Here is a 12948-nt window from a genome sequence, read left to right as displayed (position 1 = left end):
CTATTTTTTTCCGCTCAGTGGCATTTTAGAGACTGAAATCTTTCAAAAACAGTCAGTGGTGCGTGCTTTGCTGCTGACTGGTGTATACGAAGTTTTAAATATGCACATTTCATTATCTGCAGGTTAATGTCACCGTTCTCTTTGCCTACCTATATTTCCTTGTAAAACATCTGGCAATAAATCCGTGCTCGTCAGGCTTTTCCTCGTGCTTCCCTGAGGATGGATTAATGTTTATGGGGAAGAATGTGAGGACACACAGGATTCAAGAAACACAGAGAAACCACTCAACACAGAAATTAATTTCTACCACAGAGCTGAGATTTTAATTTCCCAAAGCACATTATTTAAGCAGCTTTCTAATTTTATAACATTCAGCTTTCGCTCCACCAGTGTTTAATTTTATAGGTTTTTTTTTTCTCTGAGCTGAGAGAAAAGTCTATTTAGATCATTCTGCTGCTCTCTTAAATAATAACATTAGATAGACAACATTATTAATCATTTACCAAGACTAGAAAGTGTCCTGTGTGTCAAAGTAATCAACAGTGTTAATAAAGGGAACTTTTCTGGAACTGTTTGATCAACGGATCCGTACCTCCGACTTCCAGAAATCCATCTCTGACACAGAGAAAAATCTCTGTGGGGGAGAAGTGAGCCACATCCATGCTGACCCTCCACTTACTAATCCTCTGGTTGGGATGAGGTGTCGACTCAGAGATGTAGGGCACAAACAGTGGAGCCGGCATGTAGCCCGGCCAGAACCAGGCTGCCAAACTCCTCTGGAGCCGGTCCACATCCATCCACCGAGGGTCCCCTGGCTCCAAGAAAGGGGGCAGGCCAACATCCTGATTGAAAAGCCGGCTGGACTGCCACCATTTTCTCAGTGGATACCAAGAAGCCTCCCTGTCCTCCTTCCCACACGACACCTCTGTTTCGGCCTGTTCGCTCATATTGCAAGAAGCAGAAAACAATCAAATCAACAGCCTTCTCTGCAACACAGTCTAAAAGTTCTGCGTGGACTTTTGGGGTTGACCCCCTGATATTCTAGCAGCTGAAATCTTCTTAATGAACAAGTGGATGAAGAAATTAGCCAAACATCAGTGTGGTGAGGCAGAGATATCTCAGAGGGGCTTTATATAGTCCGCCTCTCTGCTTTAGCACTTATTAGGCACTCATGTCGATCCCATGAGAAGGGTGTGCAGGCATGGGGTGATGGGTGTGGAGGGGAGGCTGTTACCGCTTGCTGGCCTGAAGACGATAGAAGCCTAATTAGTCGTATTTATAACTTTTGAAGGCGTGATGGCAAATAGCGAGCAGTTGGCCGTGGCTGGTTGTGTTTGAACTGTAGAATCTGTTTCCCGAAGACCGTTCTTCTCACATCCCAGTGAACTCTACTCTGTCAGCGGTGACTGGGCTCCTCGGTGTTGTCATGAGCCAGTCGCACAGCCTCTTCTTCCCTGTGTTTCACCCCTCAAAGGACACTGTGGCAGCAGTTTGTCTGAAGCATGAAACACAACTGCTCGAGGCTGAAAAGAAGACAAAATGCTCCTTTTTTTAGTTGGTGGCAGTGTTAGTAGTGTGTGTGTGTGCGTGTGTGTGCTGAATGCACAAAGCTGCTTTTCACCCTATTTTTTTTCATTTTCTGCACCGTTTCTAAAGGATTATTATTGGTCCTTCTTTCATCAAGTGTGACAGTTTCTGGAGCTGTGTGCCCTGAGATTCTGGCATACTGTCCATTGGAGCACAACACAGATTGAACAGATGTTTCTGACACTTTGTATGATGCCTCATCTGCACATTGTGTCCATGGGACACACAGTGAGAGGTTAAATTGAGATCCTTTTCCAGCTGCAGGAAATTGCCGTGAAAATTTGATACCTCTGTTTCAAATCGTGTTCAAGATTTCCATTTCTTCTAAGATCATTCTAGTGTCAAAAAATCATCTGGATGGGTGGGGGCTAAAAAGACATTTCGCAGCTATTAGCAAAGATGAAAGGAGGAGGGACACATTTTCGTACAATCATTGTGAAATTTCTGGCTGTTCATCCATCAAGGCTAAAGCACAGGAAAGGTATCTTTGTTGTTTGTCTGTCTGCCTGCAAGATACCAAGAAAAAAACACACCAGGCTATTTTTCTTTCAACTTGTTGGAGCATGATTAAATTGTTGTTATGGATCTACATCCTCTTTTAAAATGTGCAAAATTGGGCATTGTGGAGTATGCACTCTCTGGGTACCTTTTTTGAATTTTACAATGGCCTCTTGTGATAATCAGAGATTTTTTCTTGGAAGTTCTTTAAAGGATACAGATCAATTCTAAACAGATTATTCTACAGCTTATCCTGGCCATGCTTTTCTTGCTATGAAGATATAAATCTCCTCTCTGCTATTCACAGTGAAGACTTTCTGATATCTTTCTGATAACTCATTTATATGTCAAGAAATAGTGAGTAAAAGATGAAGTTGAACTAGCTGCTGATTGTCTTGAATCAGCAGCTCTTGAAAAAAAAAAATCAGGTAGTAAATGTACCAATTTGTATTCCAAAATCCAATTTTTCCTCTTATCTTCTTTTCTTTTATGTCAGCTTTTCTTTGTGCTTGGTGAGGTTATTCTTTTCTGGACCGATGCACCGAATGTGTGGGTGTGCAGATGTATGTAGCAGAAAACAGCTTTTAAACACTCGCTGTCAATGCATGTGCAGGTTTCAGCCAAACACTAGCGGCTGATTTAGTTGATTACTTCCTCTTTTCTTCTCTCTCTGGTTGTTAATTAGTGGCAGAGGGTCGAGTCGATCCAGCTCAGCAGGGTAAACTCTGGTATCTGTGTTTCTTTGTCTTCATTGTGAAGTAGATAATTGGAGTGTAATGTTTATGATCAGCAGGATGACTTTTCTACCTTGAACTCAAAGCTGCATGGACTAGAAAGGAGACGTGGAGCCTGAACAGGTGGATCAATGGACCAATTGTACCAATTGAGATGGAAAAATTATTATTGATTTAGAAACATTACCCAAGTTCATTTATTATGATTGATCATACACATTCTTGAAAAAAACTATAACCCTGGTTAACTTCAGCTATCATAATCACACAATTCAGGGTATAACTAGTGGTTTGAAAACGTATAATCCTATCTCTTTATGCAGTTCTGAAGAAAACATGTTAATGTTGCCAAGCAGAAATATTCACTCTTCATCAAGTTCATTTGAAGGTTATCCTATATTGTAATGAAATATATACATATATATTTCATTACAATATATATATGTATTGTATTGTATATGTTACAGTAGTTGTTGCATGTTTTAATCATATGTTTTGACATGTTTTGATGACAGAATAAGCACAAGTGACTTGTTGTATGTTGTTCCTTTAATGGTTTCAATTCAACCAAACACAGAGGTTTAATCACATATGTTGTTAATATTTGTAGAATAAGATTTAAGATATTTATTTCAATTGTTTAAATCATCTTTGTTGAACTGATCATTTTAAATGCTCCTAGCAAAAGTGGCTCTAACATTGATGGAGGGATGACAGTGCCACAATCCCAAAGAAATACTAAAATATATGAATAACTCAATAAGTACCCATGGCAATAACTGCTACTAAATTAAAGAAATGAGATAAACATTTTTGATTAAATTTATTGTACATTTATCTACATTTCCCCTTGGGGATTAATAAAGTATAATTGATTGATTGATTGATTGATTTGTACATTTAATAAATCAACACTGAATTTATTTATCCACTATCCCTACATTGAACTTCTATTCATTTGCCTGAACATATTTATTCGTGCATTTTTGGTCATGTTCCAATGTAAGTTTTAATTAAATCATTCTACATTCTATCATTTATAGATTAATTTATCGCTGTCTTATATCTCTCCCCTTTGCATTTGCTCCCCCTTTTTTTTTTTCAACGCCCCTTTATTTCTGTTTTTCTGTTTTGGTCTTTACACTCCTGTATTCATTTCTGTGTCCTGGGATGGCAGTTGGGGTGAGGCCGGAAGTGGGGAAAGGTAAAGACGTTACTGGAGAGCGTGCCTTGCAGTACGAGCCTAAAAGCAGTCCGTCGTGCAGCATAACTTTTCGTTCTTACTCTATAAAGAAGAGTTATTTTTTCAACTGATCAATTAGTCACTGAGAGAACACAAACGGTCACAATCCGTTCATGAAACGAGGCATTTGTATCGTAGTAGCTTGAAAGGAAGTATCTATTTTGCCATTTCCGGTTTCTTCCGCCATTTTGTGAAATAGGGTCACTCACTGCACCCCGATGATGATTGGTAAGGGTATACTGTCAGTTTTCTGTTATGCTTTTGACTGTTTTTAGTTGTTGTGTGTGTTTGCCATGTTGTTTATTGTACTATAGTGTGCAGTGGAATGACACTTCTTCTTGGCGTGTAAATGTTTATTTGCTACCCATATTAACTGGTTTGAATTGTTGTTAAAGGTGGAAATGAGTTTGAGATTCGCTGACCTGGTCTTGAAGTGTTTTAGGTGGAATTTGCATTTAGGCCCAGCATGCTGGCTAGAGTCTGTGTGTGGTGCTTTTTCATTACATTTTCTAGGTGCATCGCTTGCTGCTTCTATGAATTATATGTAGATATAATCCTCTATGCTATCAGTCATGTATTCATGTAGCTCCAATTAGTTTCTGTAACTGCTCACACAGGTGTTTCATATTCAGCCAAATCACTCAGTTCCACTCGATGAAAGGTTTCTGTCACTGTGAAGATGAGGTGATCACACTAAGTGACAACATTACATAGGCCTATATTGACACAGTTATGTTTAGGTCTAATAATGTGACCTTGCCATGGGAAACAGTTGGAGGATGGATATGGATCCCTGGTGATTAGCACTTTAGACTTTAACATCTTTATAACCAAACAAGTTATCCTTAATATGGGACAGCAACATAAATGAAAAGTAAGGGATTTTAGTCCATAATGAGCATATATATATGTATATACATATATATATATTAAAAAGGGGGACCGGAGGGTGTGTTCCAACTATTGGGGGATCACACTCCTCAGCCTCCCTGGTAAGGTCTATTCGGGGTACTGGAGAGGAGGATCCGCCGGATAATCGAATCTCGGATTCAGGAGGTGCAGTGTGGTTTTCGTCCTGGCCGTGGAACAGTGGACCAACTCTAAACCCTCGGCAGGATCCTGGAGGGAGCATGGGAGTTCACCCAACCGGTCTACATGTGTTTTGTGGACTTGGAGAAGGCGTTCGACCGTGTCCCTCGGGGACTTTTGTGGGAGGTGTTCCGGGAGTATGGAGTGCAGGACTCCTTGATATTTTGTTTCCTGTGAGAGTTGGACTCCGTCAGGGCTGCCCTTTGTCACAGATTCTGTTCATAATTTTTATGGACAGAATTTCTAGGCGCAGCCAGGGCGTTGAGGGGGTCCGGTTTGGCGACCTCAGAATCGGGTCTCTGCTTTTTGCGGACGATGCGGTTCTGTTGGCGTCGTCGGGCCATGACCTTCAGCTCTCACTGGAGCGGTTCGCAGCCGAGTGTGAAGCGGCTCGGATGAGAATCAGCACCTCCAAATCTGAGACCATGGTCCTCAGCCGGAAAAGGGTGGAATGCTCTCTCCAGGTCGGGAATGAGATCCTTCCCCAAGTGGAGGAGTTCTCAAGTATCTCGGGGTCTTGTTCACGAGTGAGGGACGAATGGAGCAGGAGATTGACAGGCAGATCGGTGCGGTGTCTGCAGTGATGCGGGCTCTGCACCGGCCCGTCGTGGTGAAGAAGAAGCTGAGCCAGAAGGCGAAGCTCTCGATTTACCGGTCAATCTATGTTCCTACCCTCACCTATTGTCACAAGCTGTGGGTAGTGACCGAAAGAACGAGATAGCGAATACAAGCGGCTGAAATGAGTTTCCTCCGCAGGGTGTCTGGCTTCTCCCTTAGAGATAGGTTGAGAAGCTCGGTCATCCGGGAGGGGCTCGGAGTAGAACCGCTGCTCCTCCGCATCGAGAGGAGTCAGATGAGGTGGCTCGGGCATCTGGTTAGGATGCCTCCTGGACGCCTCCCTGGTGAGGTGTTCCGGGCCCGTCCCACTGGGAGGAGGCCCCGGGGAAGACCCAGGACACATTGGAGAGACTATGTTTCTCGGCTGACCTGGGAACGCCTCGGGGTCCCCCCAGAAGAGCTGGAGGAAGTGGCCGGGGACAGGGACGTCTGGGTTTCTCTGCTCAAGCTGCTGCCCCCGCGACCCGACCCCCGGACAAGCGGCAGACAATGGATGGATGGATGGATATGTGTGTGTGTGTGTGTGTGTGTGTGTATATATATATATATATATATATATATACACATGGCCAAATTTATTATGATGCGTATGTCTGAGGAGGCCCTGCAAACACATCATCACCAAATAATTTTGATGTTTTGAATCAGGATTAACTTCAAAGATCTCTGGCAGTTTATTTATCTCGCCTCAAATAAAAAGCTTCTCATTTGAAAGATCTCAAACTCTCTCTTTCTTTCTCTGCTAACCCCCCCTCCCTTATTTCTGATTCATCCCATCTGGCAACTGCTAAATATCAGCAAGTCTTGTTGGTCGCTCCTGTTTTCTTCCCTTGAACTACTAAAAAACCTTCTCTGAAGATATCTTTATATGTCTCTGTGACTGTCATTTCTTTCATTTCATGGCAGTGCTTCTATCTCTCAGTCATCAGTCTGCCCCCACTTTTCACAGGCTTCACAGAGTACTCTCATCCAGACCTGTCACTTCATCTCCTTTTAATGGACACTGAGTTTTCTCAGTGTACAAGCACATCAAGAGTGTCACAAAATTACATTTTCTCGCTCAGATCGCGAGAACATTTCGGACTCGCAGTCAAATGATGGGAAACGCAGACAGTTAGCTAAGTTTTATTTTCAAACAACGCCAGTGTGGGTTTTAGTTTGAGAGGATCTTGGAGTTAGATTTAAAGGTCCGTTGGGCAGAGTCGGTTTTCCTAATCAGTAACACAGATGCCATCTCCGATCCCTCAGAGGCAGCTTAAATTAACAAAACACATTTGATGTGAGACATTGTCATAGACGATTACGGTCGCCTGTTCTTGTGGGAGGGCTCAGCAGAAGCCAGTCGCTCCGAATCACAAGGCTTCAAACAACCCGCCGTGGATCCACGGGAAATTAGCCGATAATGCATCAAGGCGGATGAAGTGTCAAATGGCTGGTTTGTTCCAGTGGACACTTCATTCATCATAGTTATTGTGAGACTGGCTCTGTTGCCGAAGCAGGCCGTCTGGCCGACGAAAAGAGAAACGTGGTCAGTATCAAAAGTGACAAATCAGAATGGCGCGGCTTATCTATGGAAATGCTTTTTGAAAGCCTTTTTTACAAGTTATTTCAGCCAGCGATGAGTCAAATAACACAGGGTGACGCTTGGACTAAGATCTAACATGAAATAATGTTGCTGCTCGAATAGATTTATTCGCTGAATTGATTTAACCGTGGCCTCTGCCAATCCATTGTCTGTATGATTAGAGTGTACACTATACAACCAGCCAATCTCATTTCCTGCTCTGTGTTATTTCGTTTGCTTTTGATTCAGCCCTCTACGGTGCTTTTAAGTTAAATACGATACAAACAACATCTCTGTTCCCCGAGTGTCCCTGGAAATACACTTGACAGATAAATACTAAAAGAACCAATTTTTCAACACATGCAATTCAGCAATGGGCGTTTTATGCGTGCGTTGATTTGTGTACATACATTGCTATGCTGAGATCTCTATTCCCTGTGCCCACTGAAGTGGCATCGAGGCAGCAGCAGTGTCCTGCTTTGACTGGAAGGAGCTTTGCAGCAAATGAGCTCATCCATCAGCAGACCCGTGTGTGGACAAGGGGATAGTGAGGAGGAGGGGGTGCGGAGGAAGATGAGGAGAGACGGTGGTGTGGTGCAGGGGCCAAAACAGAGGCAGGACTGCTCAGAGAAGCCTCACAGTGAAATGTGATGGCTGTGGCATTTCCACACCCTGCAACTCCTGTCCTGTCCTGTCCTGTCCTTTGAATGCTACAGTTTGAAAGCTTGAAGTCGGATTGTTCCACGTCGAGGTCATCTGAAGATTGGCCATGTGTGTAACAGGCCATGACATTTAGGAAAGAGCCATTTTTAATTGTATTGACCACAAACAATTCAGTTTTCTCTAACCAGTCACTATTCATTGAATAAATGTGCCTATTTTTTATTCTGAAGTAAATCAACTAGTAAAGTAAATAAACATGTTGGTTTGGTCAAGTTTCACTTCAGAGCATGACTGATCTATCTGAATTCAGGGATCGGTTTTGCATGGTATCTAATATAAGGGTAACAGTATGGTAGGTCTGGGCGATATGGGAAAAAGTCATCACGTTATATCAGTCGATGACTCGATGTCGATATATATCACGATATAAAACAATATTTTGTGAATTTTAAATGTCCCCTGTTACTCTTTAGTGAGATTTGAAGATATCAGAAGGTAAATTGCTCGACATAATTTGCAGTGCACACTACTCTGTTTTGTGTCGGACAAAAAAACTAAATATCTCCACACCACCGAACGTTTCGGGTCCTTATCAACAATGTCATCCCTTATGCCTTGGGCTGTCTTCTGTACCATATATACTCATATATGGACCGTGTTTCATATCTCTATCGAGGAAAAGTTATTCCTCGATACCTATCGTTATCGTTTTATCGCCCTGCCCTACAGTATGGGATTTCTATCTGATGAACTTGGCTATGACGTCATACTTATTGTAGATTTGCTAATCGCCCAGAAGCTGCGGTCAATCTGCTATTTCCTTCCATGCTACACTCTGTCTTGGTGCGGTCATGACATGAGCTGGAAGACGCATCATGCAGATAATTTTCATTGCTTTTAACGTTTTTTTGCCATCTGTTGTGTGTTCAGGTCTGTTGTGGTTCTTACATGACCGGACCAGTGTCGATTTGATTAACAGGTCACTCCAAGCTACATTCCTGTTGGTTGGTAAGTAGACTGTAGCAGCAGTCACACCCCAGGACGATCATCCTAAATTTCTGACACTGTCAGAAATGTGTCGCTTGCTGCATTCTGGCGTTTCAATGACAGCCCTCCCTAAAACAAAGTCTCCTTTATCATCTGTTTTACCCCACATTGGACAAAAAAATTAAACGGAACACCATGCTCTGTGACTATAAACTAGTGGCTGAAACAGTAAACTCATGAGAATGTTATAAAATGTTTCCTGAGTGAACACATAAAGGGCTACTCTCTCGCAGCAGTGTGTCGCAGTGAGCTTGTCGCAGGTATGACGCAGTTATTTTTGATTTATGCCCAATTTTGAAGCGCGGTCTGCGCTATGTTAATCCCACGCCACAACGCAAGAGGGACAATCACGAACAAGCTAGGATTGTGGGTGTGGTGGGTGGAGTGTTTCTCTTCTAGTTACAGAGGTCATTCAACAACAATGGCGACTGGACGAATGCGCACTTTGATTGAGATGCAGCTGATCGATCTAGAAACAGAAGAAATATTGCTACTACTGGAGCTGGCAGAGAGGCGAAAGAAGCGTCACGGTTAGCCGGTTAGCAAACCGGAAATACACATAGTATAGAGCGGATGTAGAGTTGACCAATCAGAGGCCTCCTTTCTCTCCTCCCTGCAACGATATCTGCAGCACTGTCTGCGGTCAGTTACAATTTTGGGGAGGTGCACCAGAGTGTCTGCGGGGGGGGCATATCTGCGTTAACTGCGACACACACGCAGACGACCTGGTTTTCGACCATAAACAGGCCTCAAAATGAGAGGAAGGGTTATGTCTCATAGACCTCCACATTAAACTTCATGTTACAGCCAGAGAATTCACTCCCTGCTGGCCATTAGAAATAATGCAGTCAGACAAGGCGGTCAGACAAGGAGGCTCCATCATTTTCATCAGTTTCTGGTAGAAAGGTAATTAACAATAAAGCTGGTTCTGATTCTGAACATGTATCCTAGTTTGCACAAGGTGTGTTCATTTACTTTAAAAGTAATCTGTGGGTTCTACTTAAAGCTACTAAAGTCAGCAGGACGCGACAATAGCAGCTAATCTTAAAGAAGATGAAGAGACTGTAATTGATTTCTCACACTTTTGCTCATGTTTTTTAAAAGCCCAAAGTAATACAGTTAATAATGTGCTGCTTCAGTATGTGGAAGCATCCCAATTTGGACGGATGCCTTGCTGAGCTGCATATTGAATGCCTTTGGTTAACAGTTGGCTGTTAAAGATTTTCGTAAAATAAATTTTGTTGTACAGCGTATCAGTATGGAGCATTTAACCTCATAAAATTATACTATAAATTGTGTTGTCACATTAACGTGTTATTTCTTGTACTTCAATTGAAAGACTCTGACTGCTCTCTAATCTATTCATAGACTAAGTCAGATAGCTGACCGCTCCATTAACAGCAACCCCCCAGATTCCACAGGAAGAAGGAAGGTGAGACTGCTGAACACTGAGCCAGTCCCTTTCGCTGACCTCACGCTCTGTTATCTGAGTTACACAGTTAAAAACACTGGTTTATCTTGCATAAGAATGTTTTTTTTAAACTCCTTGCAGTTAATTATGTAGAGATTAATTGCCTGATTAGCTGCCATTTCCATGAGAGATGTCACAATTTTACACTTGGCCTGATGCCAGATTTGCTTGTACAGTGGCTGCATGGGGGATGCAGCTGAGCTGTAGAGAAACTCAGAAGACAAAAGGACAACGGCTTTTTCATTTGTCCTCGTCCACTTTTCTTTGTCCAGTTTGGTGTATCCAGGCTAGGAAAAGAAGAGACAAACATTTCCACAAGGAAGCATCTGGGCCAGGCTAGGTTAGAGTTACAGGAGGTAATAAGCAAATATGTGGAAAAAAAATCAACCCTTTTGTCTGTTTTATTGTTTCAGGAGATAGTGGTTGGAAAAAGAACAAAAAAAAAACAAAACAGGGAGTCCTGGCACTGAAAAAGCTGTGGCATTTGATCGGGTCTGAGTCTGTTTGTGTGTATGTGTGCAACCCCCTAACCCCACCATAGGGCGTAGAGACAACATCCTCTGGGGCCAGCCAAGGGTACCTCCAACCAGCTGACATTTCTGACAGCCTCTGATAGAGCCCGGAGTGCTGAATTATTCATACAGGTGTTACAGGGAAAGGTTGCCATTTTCACAGGAGAAACTAACTCTCAGCTGAATTGTGACTGTTTATCCCAGCAAGTGAATACAGTTGTAATGATTTGGGGCTGTGATGGCTTTTAGGCCAAATGGCAGCCCATTCTCTGCCAGCTCACAGGTTGAAAGTTTATGCATCTCACTGATTTTCCAGCCAGAGCAAACCTCTAAAACTTAATCATCCTGGCTTTGTTTTTCTTGGATGGACAGTTTAATGGGAACATTAGACACGTTGTTGTTTCCCAGCAATTCCAAATGTCATAACAGCCCATTCAACAATTCAACGTAAGACTTGTCTGCCGCCCAATTACATCCCAATGTGATGTGTGCTCATGCAGGCAGAAATAGTCTATATGTTAAAAAAGAATACATTTTAGTCTTAACCATGAGTGCCTTCTAGCCCTAACCAAGTTAAGTTGATGGTTAAATCCAACCAGGAAGTAATGAAACTGTTTAATTAATAATTTACAAATGAAAAAGCTGGTGTCATATGTTGAGCTTGAGCCAGCATCATGAAAGCATGAATGATTGAAAGCGCTGCGTGTTACTGTACCATCCAACCCCAGGTGTTCATGCAAGGATACACACTGTAACATTTTTTATATATATATATATTCTGACTTTTTTTTTTTTTAAATCAACACTTGAGGCATCTGCTCTGATGTTGAAATGCTTGACGAGTTGTATCTCCCTTCTTTCGCTTGTACTGACAGACACGACACAGTTAACCAACAACTTCTATTACCGTATCAATTGGAAGACTTTTTGAGGCCTCTCATGCAGTTCTGTGCAGAAGCCTAAAGGCACCCTTCATTTTTATTTTTATTTTTTGTCAAGCCCGCCCTTTCTTTTGTTCTCCTCTCATCCATTTTTCTCAAATGTTTCAAGCACACACTGCACACTATGCTGAGATATGCAAAGATTTTATCTAATGGCTCATTGAGAATCTGCTGCTAAAATATAATTATTTTGTCTGTGTAATCTTTGGTATTCTTTTTCAGATGTAATCAAAGAAATGAGGAAGGAATTCTGTGTTTTTCGCTGCTATCAACAAAGATACAAATTAAGATATATGTGTGTGTGTTGTAACTGCTTCCTTTAATGTGTTACAGAAGTTAATATTAAACTGTGGAACGATCTCCCATTTCACATCAGACAAGCCCCTTCACTGTCCATTTTTTAAAACTCGTCCTAAAACCCATTTTTATTCCCTGGCTTTTAACCCAGCATGAGACTCTGTTTCTGTTATTGTTTATTATTGTTTTTACATTGTTCTTATGTTTTATGCCTTGTACTTCGTGCTGTTATTCATGTACAGCACTTTGTTTCAGCCACAGCTGTTTTAAAGGGCTTTATAAATAAAGTTGAGTTGAGTTAATATGATCATATTTGAGATTTAATTTCTTCATTTTTTTTCTTCATCTTGAGTTTCTTTTCAGCAAATACTACTTCTTCTGCTATTTTATAATCGCTAGCAAATTAGCCTATGCCCCAGCCTTCTGGCAACACCTCGCAGCCTAGTTTATTTGCTTTATTTGCCATTTTTGCAGCATTTCGACATGTCTCTTGCTTCGCTGTGGAATGGAAGCCAACTTGTGTCGAACTGTAGGCAGTCAGAAGAGCATTTTAAGTAGCTCGGCTTGTCTGTGTTGCCTCCGCCTCGTCATTTGGGTGACCAGAGATCCAACAGAAGAGTCAACAAAGCATCTCGTCTGTAAATGACAGTTCCACACAGTGCTTCTCGGATGGCTTTTTGTCGT

Source organism: Odontesthes bonariensis, chromosome 6, assembly GCF_027942865.1.
Source record: "Odontesthes bonariensis isolate fOdoBon6 chromosome 6, fOdoBon6.hap1, whole genome shotgun sequence".
Classification (NCBI taxonomy): Eukaryota; Metazoa; Chordata; class Actinopteri; order Atheriniformes; family Atherinopsidae; genus Odontesthes; species Odontesthes bonariensis.
Note: the sequence above shows the minus strand (reverse complement) of the source record.